The 9552-nt window shown below is 48.5% G+C and overlaps 1 pseudogene; it reads right to left on the bottom strand.

The window, feature by feature from the left end:
- Positions 1-46: 46 nt before the first annotated feature.
- Positions 47-8856, bottom strand: LOC149330708 (solute carrier family 22 member 6-like; annotated as a pseudogene).
- Between the last annotated feature and the right edge of the window lie 696 nt (positions 8857-9552).

Below are 9552 nucleotides of genomic sequence, written 5' to 3'. Positions count from 1 at the left end.
TATGTGTCCTGAAAGAAATTAAACCGAACTTAACTGAACAATCTGCTCACCGAATTGTGAGCAAACTGCCTACCGTGGCAGGTTGTGACCGCGAGAGGTAGCTCGGAAGATCAACCTGAGTCGCACAACGCCCGCCGGCGGCAGCACCTGCCAACGCAGGACGGTGGCGCATCGCTTAACCACTGCGCCAGAAATTGTATGAGGACACCCCTCGATCTATGAATGTACAGTACAAAATCATCAATTCGTTATATATGGGCGTTAACCCATGAACTATAGCGGCCCCCCTAAAATTTTTCATGCTCATGGCTGTTCGCTGTCCGCTGCTTTATTTTTTTTTCTAGATTCTGCATGTTGTATATTTGTGGGCGGTCAGTTTTACTACGCTAAGGATGCCTCGTCGGACACACCTTGGCCGGACGATTTCCGTGGCGCTCGACAACTTTCCTATTCACACCTAAGCTATAAATTTGAACGGTGCGAAGGGCGCGATCAGAGGAAATACAAGGATAACAGAAAGAGTACCTTTCTCCCGCTTTATATTTCTTGTGATTGGATCCTTCGTGGCGTTCAAGTTAATAGCATGAAACAACTAGCGCTACAGCGAGTGGTACCACACTTAAGCGGGTAATGCCGTATTTAGCAAGGTAATAGTAGCGTCACGTAATTACTGAAGCGCGCGAAAATATATACTTGCCGGTATATTAGATAACTCCTGGAACAATCACTTGATTTCAATCGTGAAGAACGCTTTTTTTTTATCTTGATCCAGTTTAGCCGGGCGACCATCTCGTCTCGTTGTGAGCTGATGTCTCTCGGCAAAGTACCTGCTATTTCAAAGTACCTGCTATGTGATATTGGCCGAGAGCCCGATTTTAAGCTTAAAAATCAAGTCCGCACTCTGTTCAACAGCCGCGGAACGGCGTCCGACTGGAGCTTCTGTATCTCGCTCCACGACGTAACAATGACACTTTGCAAAACTCATTCAACGGCACGAGCGATATAATTAGGTTTTTTTTTTGCACAGACACGGATCAACATGCGGGTAGTTAGATGTAAAACACAATTTAATGCAGCGGTATTGCCCAATTTTGCGTTGTGTGCCGTGCGGTTCCATGCAAGCAGAGTGGGTTCCAGCTATCGTGTCAAGCTGCAGCAGGATCTAGTTGAGGCGCACCTGGTGAAGAGCTGCGAAGCAGGCCTCGCCGAGCAAAAGACCCGGCATTCCGGAGAGTGTCACGTGCACGGCCCGGTGCTGGTTGGTCGACACCTCGGTCACCAGGACGCAGGCCACTATGCCGAGCGCACTCGAGGTGCCAGAGATGACGAACCGGCTGCACAGGTATACGAGGTACGTGTTGGCGAAGCAGCCTCCGAGCGCCGCCACCATCAGCACGCAGGTTGCGCTCAGGATGATTGGTCTCCGGCCGACGACGTCCGTGGCAAACCCACACGCGACCAGGAACCCCAAGGCACCGGCTATGTAGACGGCGTTGGCCATGGCAATGAGCCAACGTCGGTGGCACACCAGGTTCCAGAGGCTTACGATAGTGGTGTGGGCGACCTCTTCGTCGTAGTTCCATTGGTCGCACCAGACGACCTCGGTGTTGTTGGGGTCGCTCGGATTCGCGTAGACGGTGCAGTGGCTTCGGCGCCCGTTGTCGTCGACGGGGATGGCAGTCTCCTTCCAGGCCGCCATCGAGAGATTGACGTCCGCCGGCTTCGCACACCAGTGGTCTATCTCGCTGGCGATGAGCGGGAAGGCGAGCGTGTTCGAGTGCATGACCCACACGGAGAGTATGGCGAAGAACAGCGTACCCCTCTGGAAGTTGCCGTAGCCGAAGGCATCGGCGCAGTCGAAGCCTCGCTCGGCTGCAATCCGACGGCGCCGAAGCGGAACCGGAGGAAGTTCAGCATGTTGAGCATGGCGCTGACCAGGAGACTGGAGTTGTCCCCGCTGGAATGCTTCCTTCGTTGTTGTTCTTGTTGTTGTCCTCTAGATAATGGCGCGTACCCACTGCGGGGGATTGGCCAAGACACAGGCGGCAACTGATAGGTGCACAAAATGTTGAACAAGAAAATAATGGTGGGGAAAAATAAAATAATTATGATAATAATAGCAATTAGGAAATAAATGAAAGGATCTCAGATGTGTAATTGAAATAGGCTAAACAAATGCTGTGAGATCGGTGACTGAAATAGGGAACGGGGCTAAATATTCCACGTTTCAGAAAGCTTTCGTTCCAGAGAACTATTGATCATGAGAAAGAGCAGAGCTTAAGACGGCAGCCGTTTAGTGTCTGTAAGGAAGTTTTGCATGGCGGAGAGCACATTCCAGTTGCTGTGCCCAAGGGAGGAAGCCCCAAGAGACAGAGCAACCCCGGCTGACAGACTTCGACCAAGCTGTCGTAACGGAAGCTCCAGCAGGCGGCTCCGTAAAGAGGAGAAACGGCGGCAGGTCAACAAGAAATGATCAATCGTTTCGGGTTCTCCGCAGAACGGGCACAATGGGGAGACCGCCAGACCAGATCTATAAAGGTAGAAGTTTAAGTGAGGCACGCGACAACGCAGACGCGTGAAGGAAACCTCAAGCTTGCGTGATCGCCATCCTTTACTGCACCACGGGTACAGGAGATGCCGGAATTCGGGAGAGGAGGTCAGAGCTGATGCTGCGAATTCTTTCAAGAGTAGATACCCGCGAAACGTGGCCTCCGTAATATATGCGCTGGGTGGAAGCACAGATACGACTGGGCCTTGAAGAGATGCCTTCGCCAGGGTATCGGCAACCTCATTCAAATAGATTCCTCTGTGCCCAGGCACCCAGACCAACCGTAATGAACACACGTGGGGTGGAACCAAGCATTTGAGTAACCGAAGTGCCTGAGATGTTGTAGGCGCGGTGAGAGAGGAACACAACGATAATGAATCTGTCATAATTATGACAGAAGACAAGGAGCTGTTTAATTTGCGCAACGCTAAGACTACTGCTAGAAATTCGGCCAAATAAATAGGGGTGTAATCGGGAAGGCGGAGTGAGAATGACCAGTCAAGGGAGATGGAGAAAATGCCAACACCGGCCTTTTCTTCACACTGTGAGGCGTCTGTCGCTATGAGCACATGAGATTTAAAGCACAGCAGGTAATCGTGCAATAAACCGCTGAGCAAATGAAAAGGCATTAACTTTGCATGTTTTGGAAAGATGTCATCGAAGAAAATCTGAATAGAAGAAGATTTGGCGCATACCGGACGGATGTCCGAAATGCGGACGTTTAAGAGGTCAAGGAGGGATTGCACAAAACATATCTGAGGGGTACGGAAACGAGACCAGGATTCGTTGAAAAATGGCCGAGGCTGACGAAGGAAGATCAAATTGGAGGCATGAAGCGAAGAATCGCACATTCTTACGAACGTTTTCACCGTTAAGAGCCGAAATCTAGAAGTCAATGATGGAATACGCGCTTCCAGGTACAAAACGGGATTCGCCACAAATTTTGGAAGGCCCAAACAAAGGCGCAACGCCTCCTGCTCCAAGAGAATCAAGGGGCGAAGTTTATACGCTGCCGCACCAGAGAATAAAACACAGCCGAACTCTAAGACTGGACGGACGTACATTCTATAAATCATAAGAAGTGAGTTCCTTCTCATGCCAGAACGAACACTGCTCGGCCTGCGCAGCATACCGACTGCTCGGACTCCTTTCGCAGTGGTCTGCTCGATATGGGCCCCCCAGGAAAGAGAAGGATCATAAACTACTCCGAGGTATTTGACACTTTGCACTTGAGGAATTACATGGTTCCGGTAAACAATAGAGATATTAACTGGACGAGAGAGCGGAAAAACCAATAAAGCACATTTATCGACATTAAGGGACAGATTAATGTCTCCTAACCATTGGTTGGTTGGTTGGTTGGTTTATGGGATTTAACGTCCCAAAGCGACTAAGGCCATGAGAGACGCCGTAGTGGAGGGCTCCAGAAATTTCGACCACCTGGGGTTCTTTAACGTGCACTGACAACGCACAGTACACGGGCCTCTAGAATTTCTCCTCCAAAGAAATTCAACCGCCGTAGCCGGGATCGAACCCGCGTCTTTCGGGTCAGCAGCCGAGGACCGTAACCACAGAGCCACCGCGGCGGCTCCTAACCATTGGTCTAGGACATTCAGGTAGGACTGTAAGGACTGGTACAAAGAGGAAATGTCGTTCTCTGAAGCAAAAAAGGCGATGTCATCAGCATACACATAGGTGGACACCTGAGGACTGCAGGGAATACCGCTGAGTAAGATGTTGAAAAGTACAGGGGAGAGGACCGCCCCTTGGGGCACTCCTCTCGCTTGTCGAAATTTGCTTGATGAAACACCGTTCTGGAAGCAGTAAAATTCCCTGTCAGCAAGGAATTCAGCAACCCAAGCCACAAAGTATCTCGGAAGTCCTACTGCCTGTAGTCTTTGCAAGAGCGTCCTGTGCTCAACGCTGTCATAAGCTTTAGATACATCTAAAGTAACAAGCGCTGCGTATTGGTTTCGGCGACGAGCTAACTGTATGCGGCTCTCCAGATGGGTATGGGGACACCATATAGAGCATCCTGGTCTGAAACCAATCTGGCAAGGGTTCAACAACCCAGTCTCTGAAATAACAGACATTATTCTACCATGCAACACCCTCTCAATTAACTTAACGAGATTCGAAGTTAAAGAAATTGGCCTTATATTGTCTAACACATAACTATCTCCCTGCTTCTTAAGCAACGGGATAATCTTTGCTAGACGCCACTCATTTGGAATCCATGGCCCCTTAAGAGAGTAATTTATAAGTGCCAGTAAGTCGGTGGGAGATTCCTCGAACAAAATTTTAATCATAGAAGAAGTCACACCCTCAGGGCCAGGGGCCGCGGGTGGAAGGCGGGATACAGTGTTCGAGAGCTCAGAGAGGGTGACCTCCTCGAAATCGTCCAAAGTGGCAAGAAATCTCTGAGGAGAAGGAAGAATAGCCGTAAACTGGCGCTCAAGACCTCTGCCTATCTCTTCCAGGGACTGTGCAAGTTCAGCCGGTGACTGAACTAGGGAGACAGCGTTCATGGTGGACGAGATTAGTTTCCTGGATTTTAGGTAATTGAATAAAGCGCGCCTATTACCAGATTTTGAAAGGAATTCGTAGCGTTCAGTATCGTGCAACTCCTTTGCACGAGATACGGTGCGCTTAAACGTAGCTGCAACGAACTTATAATCGATCCAGTTTTTGGGACACTGATTGTGGAGAAGTTTCTTCCAAGCAGCCTTTCGGCGCCTATAATCTCGAGCGCACTCTGCGTTCCACCAAAGGCACGACGATGTTCCCTTATGTGCCTGAACCAAGAACTCCGATTTTTTACGAGCTCCATCCAAAATTGAACGAATGCGGATGGCATTATCTCCACTGTTGGAATGAGATAATTCCTGAAGGTCTGCTTTGAGGGCATTTTTAAAACGGTCGTAATTTATGAATGTGCGCCGTGTGCTGTTAGGAGAGGTCAACTGGCACATAACTTGGAAGCTGATCGGAAGGTGATCACTATTGGAGGCGCAGTCAACTGGCGCCCAAGAGGACGCAGTTATTCCGAGGGAAGAAAATGACGTCTAACGCTGAGCGAGACTGACCACGGAGAAATGTGGGGAGACCCGAATTTAAACAGAAGAGGTTATTTACACAAGCCCAGTCCCATAAGAGCGTACCGCAGCGATCTGTTCGAAACCCCCACGAAACATGATGCGAGTTGAAGTCTCCAACAATTAAAACCTGTTTCCTGCAACTAGATAAAAACGAGTCAAGAGGCCGAACGTCATGCACATCTGTCGGAAAATATACATTAGCCAGAGTGAGTGGCTGATATCCAGGAATATTGAGATCAAGTGCCTGAATTTCGCACTGCCTGTCCATATATTGAAATGACACAGTTGCCCTGTGGCAAAAGTTTGAGGATACGAACAATAGCAACCCACCACCTCTTGAGGGCCGGTCAAGCCTGAAAGAACGATAATTTTGTAAATTGTACCTAGAATCTTTAGTGAGCCATGTTTCCTGAAGAGCAATTAAATCTGGACTTAATTTACTGATTAAAGAAACTAAATCTGTTGAAGCAGAAAGAATAGACCGGCAGTTCCACTGCAACACCTTCAACGACCCTATGTCGCCGAAAGCGCCGCAGCGGAGACCGCCTGATCCAAAATGCTGCCTTTGGATGCAGATCTAGGGTGATCCTTTTTATTCTTCGACTGAGAGCAAGACGGACCAGCACCACCTAATGGAGACGCACTGCGCTTTTGAGCACGCATCTCAGTCTCCATATCAACGCACTCTTCAGATGAGATTTCTGTCTCACTGTGATGTGAATAACTGGTTGTAGGGATAGACGAAGGCTGTGATTGAGTCTGACTCAGTGGATTGGAAGTCACGGGCACAGAAGGTTGGGGAGGTGCAACCAATGGAGAAGTGATTGTGCCACAAAGAGGGGAAATAGAAGCTTGCAATAAAGTGGACATTTGGGATGCCATGACCTGCGAAATGCACGCGGACAGATTTTCAACTATGCGATCCATGGCACTTGCCATTGCTTTCTCCACCGCCGCCGCAATCGCTTGCGACAAGGAGGAATCCACAACGGTTGCATGCCGCGCTGCCACACTTGCATAGCCAGATGTCCTGCCTTTGATGACTGCAACTGCCTCACGTCTTGAGCACCTGCGCTTGTCAATCAACTCTAGTACTTGAACTTCCTCAGCCCGCGCTGGGCATTCGGAATGGCTTGCTGAGTGTCCATCGCCACACAGACAGCATTTCTCGTGTTGAGAAGAACACCCAGTGGGGTCGTGGCTCTCTCCACACCCACAGCAACGAAAACTCGATTTACAGGCCTTGGCGCTGGGGCCAAACCTCCAGCAATTACGACCCTGAAGGGGCCGAGATGTAAATTGATCCACACGGAAAACCAAAGGCCACACCTTAACTTCAGATGGACAGGACAGCCCCGCAAATGTAGCAATAACAGTCTCCGTCGGTATCTTTGTTCCATCCACCACACGACTGCATCGGTGAATGGCGATCACGCCAGCCGAAGTGAGCTTTTCTAATGTCTCAGACGCGCTTAGCCGTGGGTCTACGCCACGGACTAGCCCTTTCGAACACGCCAGATGAGGAGGTATGAATGCGCACACCGGGTGATTGGCAAACGACGAACACTTGAGTAGGTCGGTTACGCGTGCCTGGTCTGGCGATCTGCAAACGATCCCTCCACGGCCGAACTGCCGGACGTCAGTGATCCTCATGTAATGGGTGGTGGTAGATTTAAGAGCAGCCTGAACAGCCTCGGGGTTATTCATCTTGATGGAGCCCTCATCCGCGGGGACGAGAGCAACCGGTATACTGCTTACTCCGCCACGGAAGAAACAATCAACAGGCAGCTCGTCTGGGGAGAGACAAGCTGACCAGGGGTAGTTCCCCTGGCCTGGAGAGTTTGTGGACATCAGTCCACGTTCCCGCGTTCAGTCACCCTGGAAAATAGTAAGAGAACACAAGAAATCAAGCAGAAATTCGAGGAATAACTCAGCACCGCCTGGAACTTAGCCGCAACCCAACAGCTGCCAATCCAGTGCACTCAAGCGGTACAACGCCGTTTTTCGTTGGACCCACAGGGGGGGATTGGCCAAGGTACAGTGGTGAATGCCAAGGAGGTATGAGTGCGGGAAAAAAGCTAAGTAAAATAGGAGAATGTTTGAAATCAGGCATGCTCTCCTTCTTCTTTACTTCTTGAGCTCGCACGTTCCACGCTGAAGGAAACCGCACCTGAAACGCCGCTCGTGGCACGGTTGGATTGGCGCAAAAACTAAACTGCCTGCAAAAAAATGGCGTGAAAGTAAATTATGGTCGAGCACAACATACAGAAAAAATCCTTGACAAAAAATAAAAACAGCATAGAATGGCGGTCCCATGAAGCTGCTTTGCTGAACTAGCAGTACTCTGCTCTTTCAGCGAAAAAAGCATTGACCTGTGTGTGCGCGCAAAGCCTGCATCCTCAGCACCCCTAGCGGATCCATTACCAGCAATTCGAGAGAGCGCCCGGCTGTGTCACTAAGCATATCAACATATCACGTTCTGTTTTGCAGCATTCTGACGTTCTCCTTCTTTCTTACGCCACAGACGATATCAAAGCGTTATTTTTTAATGTTCCCAGCATTACTGTTTCATGACATCATTCAATCGTTCTATCGCCTCACCAGTAACGAATAAATTGACAGTGTTCAGTGCAGCTGCTGATCTCTTCACAAGAAAAAGTGGGACAATTTGCAGCTGCTACTTCGAAAAACAACTCCCCTTGAAAATTAACATGTAACAAAATATGACGCTGTTAAGCCGTAGTAGTTCATTTTAGTTTCAGTAAATTTGTCTTACGGCCATAAAGTTGGAAGGCAAATTATGGCAGTGGTAATTAATTAGTTTCCTGTAATCGCTCAGTTTCTTTTCAGGGGCCACGATTTTTCCACTATAATTAGTTACATTTCCGATGAAGCAATTGTAATTGCAATCAATTTGTTATTTTCTGTAACGTGTAGAAAACAGATTCTGCTGACGTTGTCAACCTTCTTTCTTACCGCATGCATGTGATGTTTTTCTTCGCCTTAACCACTTTTAGTCTATCTCAGTTACTTGCGGCTTGCGCGGCTCTCTCCATATTACACTTCCTTATGCTGGTTACACTTCCTTATGCCGGTTATGAGCTTACTGATTAGCTTTGACAGGTCAGCCAGTTAAGTTCTGTCTCTGCGGTTAGAGTCTTTCATGCTTTGGCGTTTCATAATCATACCTTTCGTCTCCTGCGTGAACATGCCGGTCTCTAGTCTAACTATCCTACCAAGCACTTCCACTGCGCACTCTGTAACGATAGCCCTGAGATTGTCGTCCATTCCTTCAACATTAATGTCGTCGTCCTCGATTAAAGCCCAATATCGGTTCTGCAACTAAATCCTGAATTCCTCTACTTAGCGCTAACTCTTTGATAGGGTTCTGCCTCACAAGTTTCTTCCGTTCTCTCTCCAAGTCTTCAATTTATTTTAGGCAATTAGGAGACTTAATGGCGACCGTTGCCCTCACGCTCTCTGTCAAACTTTTATGCAACATTTATGCAAAACCAACCGTTGCGAATTGCTCATCGTGATTTTTTTTTTAATTCAAGTCTCGTGTTGAACACAAGCCAGCTGGGCAATGTTCTTTTTGCGGCAATTCTCACAGGCTATATGGCGCTGCTCATTCGACCAGCGTTACTTGTCTACTGGTTAGTGATCATCTAATCTGCTCCCTTTGTGTGATATCGCTGCCCTGCTTGCACGCGCAGTTAAAAGAAATATTGAATGAAACATCTAATCCTGAAAAGAGTAGTTTTTGTGCAAGTATGGTTGAAAAATATGCGCCTGAGGACTTCTCTTCAGTTCCTATCACCTTTTGTTCTCTTCGAAGCACAACAAATGGAAAATTCGTTTCTTTATTACGGACATGAAGTTTATTTCATAGCTGAACCTATGATC

This window comes from Amblyomma mixtum, chromosome 9, assembly GCF_055824585.1.
Source record: "Amblyomma mixtum isolate Tamu chromosome 9, ASM5582458v1, whole genome shotgun sequence".
Taxonomy (NCBI): Eukaryota; Metazoa; Arthropoda; class Arachnida; order Ixodida; family Ixodidae; genus Amblyomma; species Amblyomma mixtum.
The sequence above is the reverse complement of the archived record's forward strand: the minus strand, read 5'-3'. Positions and strand labels throughout refer to the sequence as shown.